Here is a 16,033-nt window from a genome sequence, read left to right on the forward strand (position 1 = left end):
GCCTGAGCTTCTGCGTACAGAGGAACCATGCCACTTTCATGCGAAAGGCCATAGGAACCAAGCAGTTAGAGCAAAAGAGGATTTTGAAACCAGCAATTTACTGAGATCTCTCTTCCCTAAAGCTTTGCCACTCTCACTCAGTGATTTCAGTGGCCAACTTCCTTCAGATATGATTTGGCACCACTGCCCTGCTTGTGCTCCCCCCTGCTTCCCCCTCTATCCTGGGTATGAGTTCTTCTACACATCTGCTACAAAGTGGTGTATCTCAAGGTGGTCTTCTCTTTCAGTTGGGTTTTCTTCTTCTTCCTCTGTTAACCACACAGCATTCAGAGGGTGCAGGGCAGCTGCAACACTGCCCTGGCAGGCCCATTTTGCCATAGGTATTTCCTGATCCTGGTGGCTCTGGATTGTTTAGCAAACACAACAAGTCATTTACCCCTTGCTGCTTCATGAAACTGTGTAATAAGCTTCTAAAAATCAGTGCTACTGCCACTGATTGTGAATCTACTTCAGCTTTACAGAACAGCAACAACCCTGCAAATGTTCATTCCTCTGTCCTACCACAAAGGATCCGAGCAGTTCACACTATGCCATAAGCGAGGAGAGAAAAGGAGAGCAAAGGTGCTTGGCCAAGGCTGCACATCAGAGCCAGATAAAGATCCCCTGCTCCCAGCCTTCAAGCCGGTGTCCTCCCCACCAGATCAAGCAAGGGTGTATGGATTTTGAGGCCTGCCCATTCCTTCAGCAGAAAACAAGCAGGCAAACTTGTGCAAGCTTTCTGTGTATCCTGCAGATCTCAGAGCAACATTTTGAGCCGTAAAGCAATTCAGAAGAAGAATTTTAAACCATCTCTGACCTACAGTACACCAGCCGCAGTCTCGTCTCGGAAGAATAGCTGGCTGGCCTGAACATCAGAGTGGATTATTGTCCTGAGGGTGCAAAGTCAGAGATGAGGCTGCTGCATGTCATTAAACAAACAGATGGAGAGACAGCCCCAGAGGCTCAGACGGAGCCTGATGCTTTCTGGCTCTGAGAGTGCTTGTTCCAGGAGCAGGAGTGGCTCCAGAGTGCTCTCTGAAAGGAAAAGATGCAGTCAGGGGCTGCAGCCTCAGAGACTCGAGCTAATTGATGATGGAGAACAGAGGCGAGAAGGGGACAGAGACCTTTTCCTTATAAGCAGCCTGCCACGGGGCTCTGCTGTGCGAGTTCAGAGTGAATCCAAGCTGCCCAGCGTGGGCCCACAGGTGCTTCGGTGAAAGGAGACCAGCAATCACACTGAATTCCATCAGGTATTCAGACTCAGCCACCATTTTTGGTACTAGAAGCTGCAGGCTCTCGGGGTGCGTGTTTCTTAGTATTTTGCTTTGTAGGACTCAACACATTTTAAAGACAGAGTCTTAGAGGAGAGAAATGCAAATTACAGCTGTATTTGTAGGAATGTCTCCCTTTCTCATTAAAATTTATCTACATTTTCATGTATGTAAGCAAATAGTGCAGTTCTTCCCAAACAGGGTGCCACTTTCACTTGGTACAAAATTGCTGCAGCTCTATCAGTGTTAGGACAACAGAGTGACTTGGTGCAGCATTGCTGGACATGTAGCACATTCCTGAGCTGCCACAACACACTGCTGTGCTTCATGCCTCCCTTCCCCACTCTTTCTTCCACCATATCCTTGTTTGACAGCAAGAACTCTCAATCATAGCATGAATGCACACATAAACCAATCCCCCCTCTCAATTAGCACCAGCTGTCCAGCATACCACCAGTGCAGGGAGCAAGATTAAGCAGGACCACCTCCTCTACACCAGGGCCTTCCCTTTCCTGAGGGAAGTGGAGGAAGGAAAATGCTAGAAACCAGGCCATTTCTCTTCCCTCCTAAAAACAGCAATCATTAGAGCAAACCTGCTAAGGAGGACCAAGCTTGTTCCTTCCAAATGTTTTCCTGCAGCTGCCCTGTAGTTTTCTCTGCTTCCATGCTACCCAAAGGTACAAACCAAACATGAAAAGTGAACAAGTCAACGTGAAAAGGAAAACCAGTCCCCGCATAATTTTAATTTAACTTCTAACTGCAATCATTAGTTAGGACCTTTCTATAAGTTCTCCTGGACTTTGTTTTGAACTTCAGGATTCAATCCCAGAGGAATCAAAGGAAGCCTGTCATGATCTTCAGCCAAACCAGGCTCTAGAAAGATTAATAACTTGGTTTACCCTAAATCAGTCTCCAGAGAAATGGCAGCCACATCCTCCACTCAAGCGTCTCATGGCCAGACCTTGCTTCTGAGGTATGTGGGAGCCTGTTAAGGTCAGGACTTTGGGAGGATGCTTACATCATGCAAGTATAAAAGCAGGAACCTGAAAACCCAGCTAGATGGAACTGAGCAAAGTTTTCTTCCAATCTTTTATTCAATATGAACAAGTGCATGACCTCCAGCCCCAGAGAAATCTCATTAATACAGTCTGAAAAAGCCACTGCTTGAATAGATGCTGCAATTTTAGAAACAGAGGAACAGTATAGCGTTCTACAGGTCTTCAGATGGGGATGATGCAGCCTGTAACCTGCCAGAGAGAATTTTTTGGTGGGGTTTTGTTTTTTTTTTTCCATTTTAAATGGAAGCATCCTATTTACCTGGGGAAGAATGATCTCATCCACCTACCCGCTTCTTGGCAGCTTTCATCACGGTTAGAAACCAAGTGAGATCTCTGGGATGGCAGTGAACTTCTCACGGAGTTGTTCTGGCTGAATTCATGCTAAGCTGGTATTAATATCAGTTCCTTTATCTCAATTTCTGAAAAAGGCTCCAAGCATTAACAGCTTCAGTAATGATTCATGGGTTTAAATTCCTAAACCTTTTGAGAACAGGAAATTAAAGCCAAGACGAACAATACCCACAGATTAAATATATTTAGCTGCTGAGTTTCTTGTTGAGAAACTCAGAGAACTGTTTAGTGGTGCTTTTCATGTGGCTGCTCCATGTGGAAACGATGGCAGCTTGCGTCTGAAGTCAAAATGGCAAACTAAAGGGGGGATGCAGGAAGACATTTTATTGTTTTCCTTGTGCTTTCTGCTCTCCAGCAGAGCTCCTTCAGGCAGGAGCTTCTCACTAGCCTCCTCAACACCAGATAAAAACAACTAAAGGAACTGCCCCACATTATGGGGTAGGGCACAAGCCACAAGGGAGGGAAAACACACTTCCGTGGGCAAGTTCTTCCAGCAGGAAGACTCTGGAAACGTTTGCAGAAGTGGGTCACGTTCGCTCCAGGTGGGCAGTGGCAGACAAAGGCTGGCCTCCACTACACGCCACTGCAGCAGTTGCTCCCTGGGAGAGAACCAGAAAAAGCACGCAGCTCCCAGCATCTCCCTCCTCTTCTTGGGCTGAAGCACCCTTTTCTGCATTTTATCCATAACTGCATTGAGTCAGGAATCAAAACCATCCCTCAGAGCCCTGGTTCAGTGCCCTAGCTGCCAGGTCCCTGCTCCTCTGCTCTTTCAGGGCTGCTTGTTGACAGCTGTTTCATAGAGCCAAGGATCCCAGCTCTTTGTTTTTTCCTACCTCATTAGCTAAAAAAACAATGACACCATATAAAATACCACCCGGCTCATCCGTCTGGGAGATGCAAACTCATGCAAAACTATCTCAGAAACAATTTTAGAAAGAGGCTGTGCCTCTGCCAAACACGAGCACTTGGATCAGCGTGGCAGCTGAGCGCTCAGATCCAGTTCTTGGAGAGCCAGCAGCACGCTGAGCTGAGCCTGCTGCGAGAGCAGCTCTGGCGGGGAGCTCGTGAGGACAGAGCACGGTCATCGAGATACCAGGGAACTAAGCTGTAACACTGCTAACACTTCCAATGAAAAGGCTGTGGATGACCAAAATATCAGCACCAAGTAGTTCTTTAGGAATAAATTTGAGTTACAGATATTACTGAGGGCTTGAACTCTTAACAGAAGGCATTATAAGGACATTTAAGGCAAACACCGTAAAGCTGACTGGATGGGAGACAGATACCCCCATAACTTTCAGCACCAGCAACCTAAGCTGCCATGGGAGACCAAGACTGCAGCAAAACACAGGAAGAAAGGCATCTGGCTGAAGAAATCCTTTCCCTACACTCCCAGCAAATGGTCACCCCATGCACTCAGCCAGGAAGGGGTTATGGCTCCAGGACCCACCAGGTCCTGGGCTGGTACAGGCAATGGATGGAGCCCACCACTATTTGGAGGAGGAAGCAGGACTGCACACTTTACAGCTCTTTGAAGCATGACTTTCAACTTTTTTTGCTCGATTTGCATCAAACCCTCTGTGACAGAGTCACCAAGCACAGAAGCCTGTAGGCACATCTCACAAAAACTGTTGACACAGGGTGACAAAGTTGCTCAGATGGACTGAGCTCATCATCCAAGATAGTCTGCAAGAACTCCCCAGCTACAGAAGAGATCACTCTGCACAATGAAAAGACCCTTGCAAAGCCCAGAGACACAGGGCTGTCCAGTTTTCACCATCAGGGTTGCTTGGGCCAACATTTGTCCCAGCCTGTGGCCAGCTCTACCACCCACACAAATCCCTGGGAAATTGCTATAATTTTCTGACAGGTTTGGATCTAATCTCTGAGGTTAAAAGCAGATGGTTTATGCACACTAAGCATGCACTTGTTCTAATGTATATAGCAGACTGCTTTTGCCCCCATGGAAATGCTCCATGACAGGTACCGCCACCAGTATCCTTCCCAGCACCATGTGGCCCAAGGCACCATGGTCACACCAGCTCACCGTGCAGAAGCTGGCTTATCTGCTCGTTGGGGACATCTGATGCCTGACTCAGAGCAGTGCACAGTTCAAACCACCCCCACAACTTAAAAATAGGATGAACAACTTGCTGGAGAGAACCAGCTTTTCCATAAGCAGAATAAATAATTTACATGCTGAAGCAGATAACTTCAGTTAGTATTTTCCTATGCCTATTCCTACTTTCAGGAGTCTCAGGGAGAAACATGCCACAAGCTAGAAAATTAGACTTGCTATTCACATTTCAATTGAGCTCAAAGCTCTCTTTAATCAGAATCAGTGAGCAGTTTTATTTGTCCCTGCTTGGTTTACCGAGCCTGAGAAAGCTCTTCAAGATTTGCTTCACATAACTCTGGGTCTCCAGTTTCAGCATCTCTGTCTGGGGAAGAAAACACTCAAAGTGATCCTCAGAGACTGCCTAACCATCTTTTTAAAGACAAAACCTTCCCTGCTGCCCCCTGCACCATTAGCCAAGCAGGCACCGCATCTTGGTATCTGCTTTGGAGAGCTTCAGGAGAAACGTGAATATGCAGAAACACCTCGGTATTGTTCACACTGCTCTGTGCTGAGCTCCAGTTTGACTCCTCCAAGTTACCCACCTCCACCCTTGGTTATGCTGACTTCAGAGGATTGTTGTGTGGCCAGTAACAGGGCTGTGGGCTTCTGACCCACGCAATAATTGTAGTTTGCTGTGCTGGACTAGATCTGAATGTCTCTTGTGAGAAGAAAATGGCAGCACATTCCCCTTCACATGCATTCTCTTCCCTTGCAGAGGAAGTAGAGACGCTGGAGCTGGGGCCTGGTGAGCCAGCCCTCAGTGTCCTTTGCAGATGAGGCAGAAGGACGTATGTGACACGAGTTACAGCAGCCTGTTTGACTCATTCATGCACTTGTCTCGGGCAACAGGCTCAAATCCTTCCAAGAAAAGTCACCCAGGAGCACAGAAGTTCAAGAGAAGGTGTCAATCTGCTGAAGTGACCCTACAGACAGCGGCAGCTTTGGTGAGGGATGAAGTGGCTTCAGGTGAGGTCAGGCTAGCGGTACCCATCCTGCTCGAGAAGCAGAGGAGTGCTCTTCGAACTCTTGACCGGAAGATGTGAGGACCACAGGGAACAAGGGCTCTTCTCCATGCGTTTCAGGAGAAACAAGAGGTGAACTCCAGGCAGGTGAGGACAGCGAGGCTGAGCTTCGCCCTGCAGCTGCACTGTCCCCACGCCCCAGTCCATGCAGCCCCAGCACAGTGCTGTCCCCTCCCCAAAACAAGGCAGCCAGGATTATGTAGGGCAGGTTGCTATTGTGGAGAAATCTACCCTGGTATTTTCACTGTAGAGCACCTTGGCTTGCAGCATCAGCTCTGTAAAGCAGCAGCATTCCCACCGTGACCACAGCTTGGCCCTGGTGCAGCTCTGTGGGACCTAGGAGAGGACATCTCTATGGCAAGAGTCTGGTGGTATCACAGAGCAGCTGGACCTGCCACACCAGTGGGCGAACAGGATGGCTGTGTTCCTCCACCACAGCCTGAAGAGGCATTGGGTCCTACAAATCTGGTCATTAAAATCAAAACATGCTCAATTTTCAGCTATTTTTGAAATGTGTTTTAATAACCTCTCCTCAGCATGTCTTTGCCTGATAGTGTGACACTCTCAACAGGCTTACGGAAAAAAAAAACCACACTCCAGCTCTGACTCCCCACCTCCTCTAAGAAGGGAATCGGGAACAGATCCTTTCCATGCCGTGAATACTCAGCAGACAAGTAGGATTCCTCTGCAATCAGGATGCTAATATCCAGCCTCACCATTACAAGGACCTCCAGCCAGCCCAAGGCATCTCACCTTGCATTATTAGCACAGTGCCCATGACGTTGTTGAGCATCCCTACCCCTTGCAGCAGATGCCAACTGCATCTACACACACAAGCCATTTCCTACTGCCCTTCACTTCTGGGAGGTTTGCTCCACAAAGCTCAAACATTTCAGTAGAGCTATAGATGAACAGATGCTGTGAAACCCAGCTACAGAGAACACCAGTCCCCTCTTGGCTCACGCTGACTTGCTGTAGGAATAGGGAGTATTTTGGGATGCAGAAAAAGTCAACACAACACAACAAAGGAGGATGCATTTTCTCTCTAAAGCTTCCAGCCCCTTCTACATCCCAGTGACTTTTGCTGCTTCTGCAGCTCAGCTAACAAAGTTGCCTTCCACAGCCCGAAGCAGAAGCAGGCAAAATGACTTCGATTAAGCCACAAATTTAAGAAAACTGACAGCATCATCTAGAAGCTAAACAGTTGCTTTGAAAACAAGAACCAGAAAACTAGTTTCTTCTGGCTGATATTTCAATCAGCACCAATACTACTTTTGACTAAACCTGTTCCCAAATTCAGATTTGAGCAGTTTGGTCCCTAAAAAACAAAACAAAACCCACAAAACTATTTACAGCATTTAGAAAAACACTACAAGACAGAAATCTGCCCCATTTATCACTTAGCTCCAGCTTCTTGGCCGGCCATGAAGATTGACATTTTGAGGTTTAGAAATAATTCCTTCATTCTCCATGAGAAACCCGCATGAAGCGGATCAACCCGCTAAAAAGCTGTAGTATTTTCCTTCTAGTGACACACAAGGCCAGCTGTGAGGGCTGAATATTTACAAATACAAGGGTCTCCAGCATTTCAGACAGATTCACTTGGGAGAAGAGAGGCGGGTCAAAGTCATATGCCTCTTCAGCTGGCATCTCTGTACTTCACCACTGTCTCAATACTTCCAGGTTGGCCCATACACTTAAAAGTTCCATTCTTTAAGTGTCTTTTTTTTTTTTTTTTTTTTTTTTTTTTACACACCACAGGTACCATATTGTCTCCTTTTTACCTCAAAAGACAGCGAGTACAAATACAACACTAGAGACACTTAAGACAACTTTACATTCCACATTTTCTTTTCAGATCAGCCATATCGGATTCTCTTGTGTTCACACTGGAGTTTTTTTCCCCAACACCAAATACAGAAATACCTGCTTATGTGCAGAAATACAAATTACACGATAAATTCTCCAGTTCAGGTCTTCTAGCCACATACATGGGGGTTGACTTTGCATATGTGTACACACGCTCCTCTAATTCAGCCCACAAGCACTACACTTTTTTAAAGTTTCAACATCCCTCTGACCCTGCAACGTGTGGCAGCCCAGCAAATGAGCATGGGCCTGAAAGCCAAGAAACAGTTGCTGCAAGTTTTCATGTGTTTGCTCAAATTGCATGCTAGTCCATCCTGCCCGTCCCTCTTTCTGCACCTTCAGGAGATGCCTGTAGGAAGCTGGCTACTGATGCCCACTACTGCCAGCACACACCTCTCTGCCCTGCCCTCCAGCAGCTCCCAGCCTCAGGCAAGCTCCGCTGCTGGGGGATGCCCAGCCTGGGTAAGGTCCTCCTGGGACTCAGGGTAACGTATTAGAACAAAGCGCCCCAGCAGCCCTCTGCTCTACTGGGCGGCCACAGGCCACTAAAGGAATAAAACATGTCACACTGAGACACTGTTAGAGCAGAAATGCATATCAGTGAGTTAAAGGCTTGTTCCTCACATTCAGCATCATCCCCTGCAGCATTCCCTCCTAAGAGGAAACTCAGCTACAATTCAGAGCACCTGCATTCAAGAGCTCTAGTTAACATTAGTTCTCCTTCCCTTTGTACAGGATGTTGGAGACCTCTCCGCACCTTCAGCACAAACACTGAAGACAGGGCACTTGAAGCATACACAGATAGAACCCACTCGGTGCCAGATCATCTGTTTCCCAGTGACTGTGCTCTTGCCTTGAGCACAAGGTAGAGGAATCAGGGAAGCTCAGGGAGTTTTGCCAGACCAAAGTTGCTTGCACATCACTTTCAGGAGCTGAGCATGATCAAGGAAGCAGCTCTCCCCCAACTGCAACTCTGTACCAAAGACCAAAGTTATGGCAAAGGCAGCAATCCCCAGACCGATGGACAAGCTGCCCCCTTGCAGTACTGCATGTTTCCTTACGAGCCTACAAAGTTGCAGCGATGAGCACAGAACAACTCCATCAATTTCCACCTTCTCCTTCATACCCTTCCAGAACACCCATGCCATCAGCTAGTCACAAACATAATTTCTTCCTCCTGTCCCCAGGCCACACCAAACGGTCCGTTCATGAATCATTTCCACTTGGGAACAGACCCAGGAGCAGTGGGGGAGAGAACATCTTTGCAGACCACAGCTGCTCCACCAGTGCTAGTACTGGTATCCATGCTCTGGGTTTTGGGATACCATCTCATCCCCAAGCCTTTGTGGAAATTCAGCTCCTTCCCTTCCCAAAACGTAGGCAGTGCTGCCCACCAATTTGAGAGCCTGCTAGAACAGCAAAGCATTGCTGCCTTACAGATGGCTGTCCCAAAGCAAAGTGGCCAAGACACAACCGAGTTCACATGTGCCTTATGAAGCTAATTACATACAAAGATGCTTAACACAGGCAAACTGAGTCACACGTTCCTGACGACACAGCAGAGCTGCTGCCTGGCTCCAGCCCCTCCTTGCCCCATCCCTGCTGAGCAACTTCAACTGCCTCCCTTCTTCCAGGGAACCTGCTGCTTTTTGGATAAACTGGAGAGTGCCTTTTCAGACAGCAGACTAGCGCAACGGGGCTGGCGAGCACAGTGACACCACACTTACCGCAACTCTCCTGCCACCAGCTCTCCTGGCCCCAGGCTCCCCAGGAGCTGAGGAAAGCAGCACCAGCCCCCAGCCAAACACAACCAACCTCCTCCTCCTCCTCCTCTCCCAGCCACTGCTTTATGCTTTGCCCTTCAATTTGCTTCCAAATCTTGTCCTAAATCAAAGCTCAACTCAGCTCAGGTGCTGAGAGTAACCCACAGTCCCCTTCTAGGAGGTATTTCACTCTGCTGGACTATCCCAGCTGTTTCCAATCTTCCCAGAGCCTCCCAGGCACCGCTTGCCAAATTTCCCACTACCCTGCTGATTACTCAGCCTCCTGTATCCCTCAGAGTTAACTGAAACTACACGACCCAGGACCTCTTTGCCTTAACAAGCAACACCCAGCGGCAAGCCCCACTCTTGCAGCACCCTGCATCAGCCCCCTCCAGCAGAAGGGTGAAGAATTAGTCCAGGGAGCTGAAGCTAAAGCAAGGGTTTGCAAGATGAAAGCAGCGGTGCTGAAGCAGTGGCTGCCCACAGCAAGGCTGGTTTCCTCAAAGCCTGACCTAACCCAACTGTCTGGGCAGGACAAGGCCGATTCATCAAAAGCCCACATTTTGCATAAAGATGATTTTTACATTTTCAGTTGGAAAATCGAAACAGAAACCTCCTGTTGGGCACACTTGTACAAAGCCTGCATTTTTGTATTTTAAAGGTACATTTGAATTGCTTACTTTTGACAGTGTTTTAGGAAAAAAACACAATTGAAATGAGAAGGACTGCATTTTGATGGCCTCTATTATTTTTGTGATGCTCTTCACCAGAAATCCAACTTTGGGATTTTGTTTTGCTTTAAAGAAAAAAAGAGGAAAAAAATTCAGAACTCTCTGAATTGCCCATGAAAAAGAAAATGTGGCTTTTAACTGCCTTTTAAGAGATACCTTTCGCACTCAAAGGGCAGAAGGCTATGCCAGGATGGGGCCCTTGATTGATCCTTCCTGTCCATGAGCAGCTACCAGAAAACTGCATATTTTGGGGAGATCCTCACTGCCGCAGAGCAGAATGAAGGTGTACTTGCTGGGGTAGGTTTGCAGGTTGTGTCTCCAGATACTTGCAGCGTCTTTTGATGGCCAATGTAATGTGACCCTGGTGGAAAGTCAAGGGTCCATCTGGCCAAATTAATGGGGGAAAACCCAACATTTTGTTCCTGACGCAACATTTGAGAGGGAGGTTTGACATCCAGCTATCTCAAACCCAGCACTTCAGGCAGAGGGGAGGCTGGGTCCAGCCCTGACTTCCATTCCACTTTTAACCCTCACAAACACTTAGCAATCTCTTCCTCCAGTGACAACTCACTTCTTGAGCGAGGACAAGGGCACTTGTAATGGCCTGTGTTTACTCTGGGAGGAGTCTGGCATGCTCTGTGGACCTTTCTGTCCACCCCCACCAGATACGCTGTGTGTACTGGACACACGCCTCTGGGGATATTGCCTTTTCTTGAACAATGTTTAAAGTATTGGGACTCATGCACAGGTTTACCAGAGGGCAGACTAAGGGAGCCATGACTTGATTTAGGCAGGGACTCGTCCCTTGAGCTTCGCTCTGACCTCAAGTCTCGGCACCACTTCACGTTTTCCTTCAGGTCCCCAGAGGATTAACTCAATGCAAGGCCAATGAAATCACCACACCAGGTTTCCCCCTGGTCTATCAACTACCTTCTACTGCCTGGCGCCAGCTCCTGCAGAAGAACGCTAACACTTTGAGGGAAGAGCCATTTGGTGCAATTCTACCTTATGCAAAAATTATGTAGGAACTATACATAAAACATTGAGGCCAACAGAAAAGTATAAACACAGTACATTCGGTTTCAGCCTGTAGGGAGGGATTTTTGTATATTAATTTACTCCCATCCAAGGGAACAGCATTTTCTGGAATCTGTGGTACTGTAAACAGGTATTTCAAAGTGCAAGACAGACGAGGCAGCGTTTCCCCAGCCATGTCTGCTCACTTTGCCACCAGCTCCCTGCACTTCCCCAGCCAGGCAGGAAAGATGTGATCTGCAAGGCCATTCAGTGCTGGGCAGCAGTCGGGACACGCTGCAGAGGATCTTCAACACCTTCACGTGCAAGATGGGACACCAGCACACAACAGGACAAGCCAGAGACAACCAGTGTTTAGACAGGAAAAAAATCTAAAATTCTACCTGAATTTAGGAACTTCAAAAGTGTGCCTAGTTTTGAAGAGTGATGATAATCCAGCAGGATTTGCATAGAGCCACCGTGAGAGGTGAGAACAGGCTCTAAATACAATCCTACATGTCTGAATTTTAAGCACTCCAGTCAGATCCTTTTGGATATTATGGTGACAATCTTGGCATCATCACTCCCACAGTTGTCTGCAATTAACAGTTGCCATGCTCAAGCCTCCTTGCGTTCATTAATGTCCAGGTCCTGCCTGACACCTCACCGAGGCTGCAGATCAGACAGCAGGGTAGGCTAGGAGATGTTTTGCAGGAGGAACTTCAATCGCTCCTTTCCCATCATTCCTGACCATCACAATTTTCTTTCTAGACTGAATAATGTCTTTTCTACTTGCTCTGGTTTTCTCTGACAGCACTGTTAGCGCTATCAGAAATAACAGCAGTAGGTTAGACAGCAATGTTATACTGGCATCTTTTTACACCCTGATTGCCACAGCTGTGAGGGCACCAGCATTTCCTAGTTCTGCAGCCCCTGGTAATATTTAGTATCTTCAGATGGAAATTAAAAGTCTGAATCTACAAAGAAAAGCCAGACAGGGTGAGAGGCTGCCACTCTGATTCAGTACATATGACTAATAAAAAGAAGAATCTGATTCAATAACATATTCAAAGGACAGGATTAACTTTAATGACACAAGAGTATAGCCCAGGGAAATACATACAGAAGTGCGTTCCCGTACCAGGGAAACGGTATTTGCCAGTGTCACAGTCTGCTGCTGGCAGAGCTGGGACTGAGAAAGAGACCGTTGGCCAAATCTGTCTTAACCACAAGGCAGTCCTTGGCTCTCAAACACTAGTGTGAGTAAATTAGTTTGTATTTTATCTCAATTAAGTAAGTTGGAGGGGGCAGGGGAATGGGGACATTGCATTCCAACTTTAAATTGCGTTTAGAAAGCCATATCCTCTTATCCACAAAGAGAGGAGAGGAAGATGAAGAGGGTCTTGCAGAGCTATTTTCCATTACCTTATAGTTGCATGATTTCCCTGGCTTTCAAAAAAAAAAAGTATTTTACTGAGAATCTTCATGTTTTCACAGGTCTTTCTTGGACGTTTTTAGAAGCACAACTGCCAAACCCACCCCTTGTCTCTCCTTCTCCTGTGCCACTACCTTGGATATCTCAATAAAAAGCAGAAAGAAATAGAGGCAACCTTAAAAAAAGTATGATAGTGGAAAAGCCCAGAACAACACATGCACAAGGAACTTTGTTCTCAGCCACTTTCAGTTCATTCCAGGCTGACCTAGGCTAGGAAGTGCAAGATCTTCCAAGGCAGGAGCTGGGTGGTTTCCATTATTGTCCATTTAGTAAGGTATCAGTTTAGCCCCAACCAGCCCAGATTTGGCCGCTTGAGCTCTTAGTTTTGCAGAGCCCTTGACTTGCCTGTACCTTACCTTAAGGCAGTCCCACCAGACTTTTGTTTTCATTATTACAGCCTGACTTTTAAGACTTCCTTGCCCTCTCCTTCCTGAGACCCCTGGACTACGATGAAACTTTCATATCTTGAAACTACTTCCCTTAGCACCCTGAAGAAAGTGCCAGGAATTAAAACTCAGTCCCATCCTTCCATTAGCGCTAATGGACTAAGACCTTGAAATCCCAGCCTCTGAGTTGTACCAGCCATTGAAGAAAGATGCAGAATTTCTATCAGATCAACAATACAAGCTATAATCAAATTGAATATTCACAATACTGGCCTTCCTTTTCTTCCCACACTGCTTCCTTCTTCAGTGAGATAGTTTAAATTAGTATTTGATGTATTGGTACCCTTTTGCGAACGTCCCTTGTGTCTGCAACCAACTCCTTATACCTCCTGGCACAAACCCTGAAAAATTGCCTTCTGTGCTCACTCCAGCCAAGCCTGAGAGTAGGAGATGGCTGATAACTGAAGAGGTTCTGACCTGATGTATGGAAAAGATCTTGCTACAGCCTTGCTCTTCCATTTGTTATTCATCTAACAAAAACAGTTCCTAGATTTAAGAGATCATAAGATCTCTCTGGGTTTGCTCTGCACTACAGCACTTGACTTTCTACTGCTCAGAGTGTGCCAAAGGGAGTGGCTTGGCAGAAATGGAAGAGGGATGTTTATCCAGTTAACAGACTGGTGGTCTGACTCAGCTAATCCACACCAGCCCAGTGGAAGCTGCATGCTAACACAGAATTGCTTTAAGTTCTTTACTAGATCATCTCAACTCATTGACAGCTGAATAATTCCTTTAGTGGTAACAACTGGGAATAAAATCACAGAATCACTGAGGTCAGAAGGGTGCTCTGTAGATCATCTAGCCCAAATCTCCTGCTCAGAGCAGGGTCACATAGGGCAGGTTGTTCAGGATAACATCCAGTCAGGTTGTGAATATCTCCAAGGGGAGAGGCTCCACCACCACTTTGGGCAACCTATTCCTATGTTTGACCACCCTCACAGTGTGTTTTTTCTTATGTTTAAATGCAATTTCCTGCATTCCAGTTTGTGTCCCTTGATAGAATCCCCCCCGAGCCTTCCCTTCTCTAGACCAAACAACCCCAGCGCTCTCAGCTTCTCGTCATATACTAGATACTCCAACCCCTTAATCTGCCTTTGACTCGTTCCAGTATGTCCATCTCTCTCTTACACTGGGAGTCCAGCACTGGGGACAGCACCCCAAGTATGTCTCACCAGTGCTGAGTGGAGGGGAAGGCTCACCTCCTCCACTGCCGGCAATGCTCCGCCTAATGCAGCCCAGGATGCTGGATGCCTTCTTTGCCATGAGGGCACATCGCTGGCTCATGTTCAACTTGGTGTCCACCAGGACCCCCAAGTCCTTCCTCTGCACAGCTGCTTTCCAGCTAGGCAGCCCCCAGCCTGTACTGGTGCCTGGGGTTGTTCCTCCCCAAGGACAGGACTTTGCACTTCTCCTTGCTGAATTGCATGAGGCTCCTGTTGGCCCATTTCTCCAGCCTATCCAGGTCCCTCTGGATGGCAGCACGACCCCCTGGCATATCAGCCACTCCTCACAGTTTTGTGTTGCCTGGGCTTTATATATAGGGCTTCCTCTGAAGGATACTGATTAATGTTAAAGTACTTACGCAAAAAGAGAGAATATTAATTATTTTTTTCACTGTTTTCACTAATGATGCAATCTTACATGATCTCACAAAGCTGTACCTGAAGCCTGCAGATGTGTTTGCACAAACTTCACCTGTGCATGACCAACTCATTCCTCAAAGACCTCAGATCCAACAGCCAATCTCATGCATCCATGCTGGAAAAGGGAGAATCCTACAGAGAGACAATGATATGTATCCTATCCAGTCATTCCTTCCTCCTTTTATTTTGTTTGTCTGGTAAATTAAAATTATAGAATTAAAAACCAGCAGCTGCAACTCACAAAGGCCAATATCCTCTGTGGATGACTCACCCTCTTGTGGGTTTTTTTTTGGATGTGTTCCTGAAGAAATGGAAACATGCTAGTGTCTTTTTTTCTCTCGCTTCCTTACACAACACACTCACTGTTCTCCTGCTTAGATGCTGGTGTGCGTCTCTGTGGGTCCTCTTCGCGTCAGGCTGCATGTGCTGCCTGATCTTCTGGATCATGTAGGCAGTGGGAGTCCAAAAGAAGTATCAGTGGTGTCATATCATGCCTGCTTCTGTCGCTGGTGCGGTAGAACTGAGGATGAAAATAGCCATGAGATGGGCAGAGACTGAAATGAGAGTCAGGCAGAGAAATGAAAGCAGGCACGGCCCTGAGGAAAGAGATGCCACGTGGTGTTATGGCTACGTGATGACAGCCAAGTGCCAGTTGATTTTTAGTGGAAGACCACTGGGCACACCCAACACTGTGTATTACGTGGCCTTGCAAGACCATGAGAAACCAAAATAAGGAAGTCAAGCCGTGTTTGCAAAGTCTCGGTTCCAGTTGCTTCATAACACACTTCCTTGTGGTGCCCTGCCTTCCAGGTGGCACATTGCGCACCAAGAGCAGGCAGTTGAGAAGAGCAGCAAAAAGCCTGACCACCTTAAAGTCACCTTGAGGTGAGTGTGAAGAGCACAGCCAGGGGCTGGGGCCATTCCTCACCCCCCTGGAGCAGGACACCAAAAGGGACGGTCAGCCCCCTGGAGCAGGACAGCAAAAGGAATGGGGAAATGGGGACGCAAACCTCATGAAATCATTATGATCTTCTGAACTCCTCTGACCAGCTAAGCTGAAGAATTAGAGAAGCCACGAAGCTGATAAATCAGCACCCAAGAGTCCCAATCCTTTCCCTTCATCCCTAGACGATGCTGGGATTTAAGAGCTTTTGCCTGCTGGAAGGAGCTGTTTTGCCCTAGAGGTTCTCCTGTGCTCTGGCACAGCTTTCG

Source organism: Ciconia boyciana, chromosome 11 (genome assembly GCF_034638445.1).
Source record: "Ciconia boyciana chromosome 11, ASM3463844v1, whole genome shotgun sequence".
Taxonomy (NCBI): domain Eukaryota; kingdom Metazoa; phylum Chordata; class Aves; order Ciconiiformes; family Ciconiidae; genus Ciconia; species Ciconia boyciana.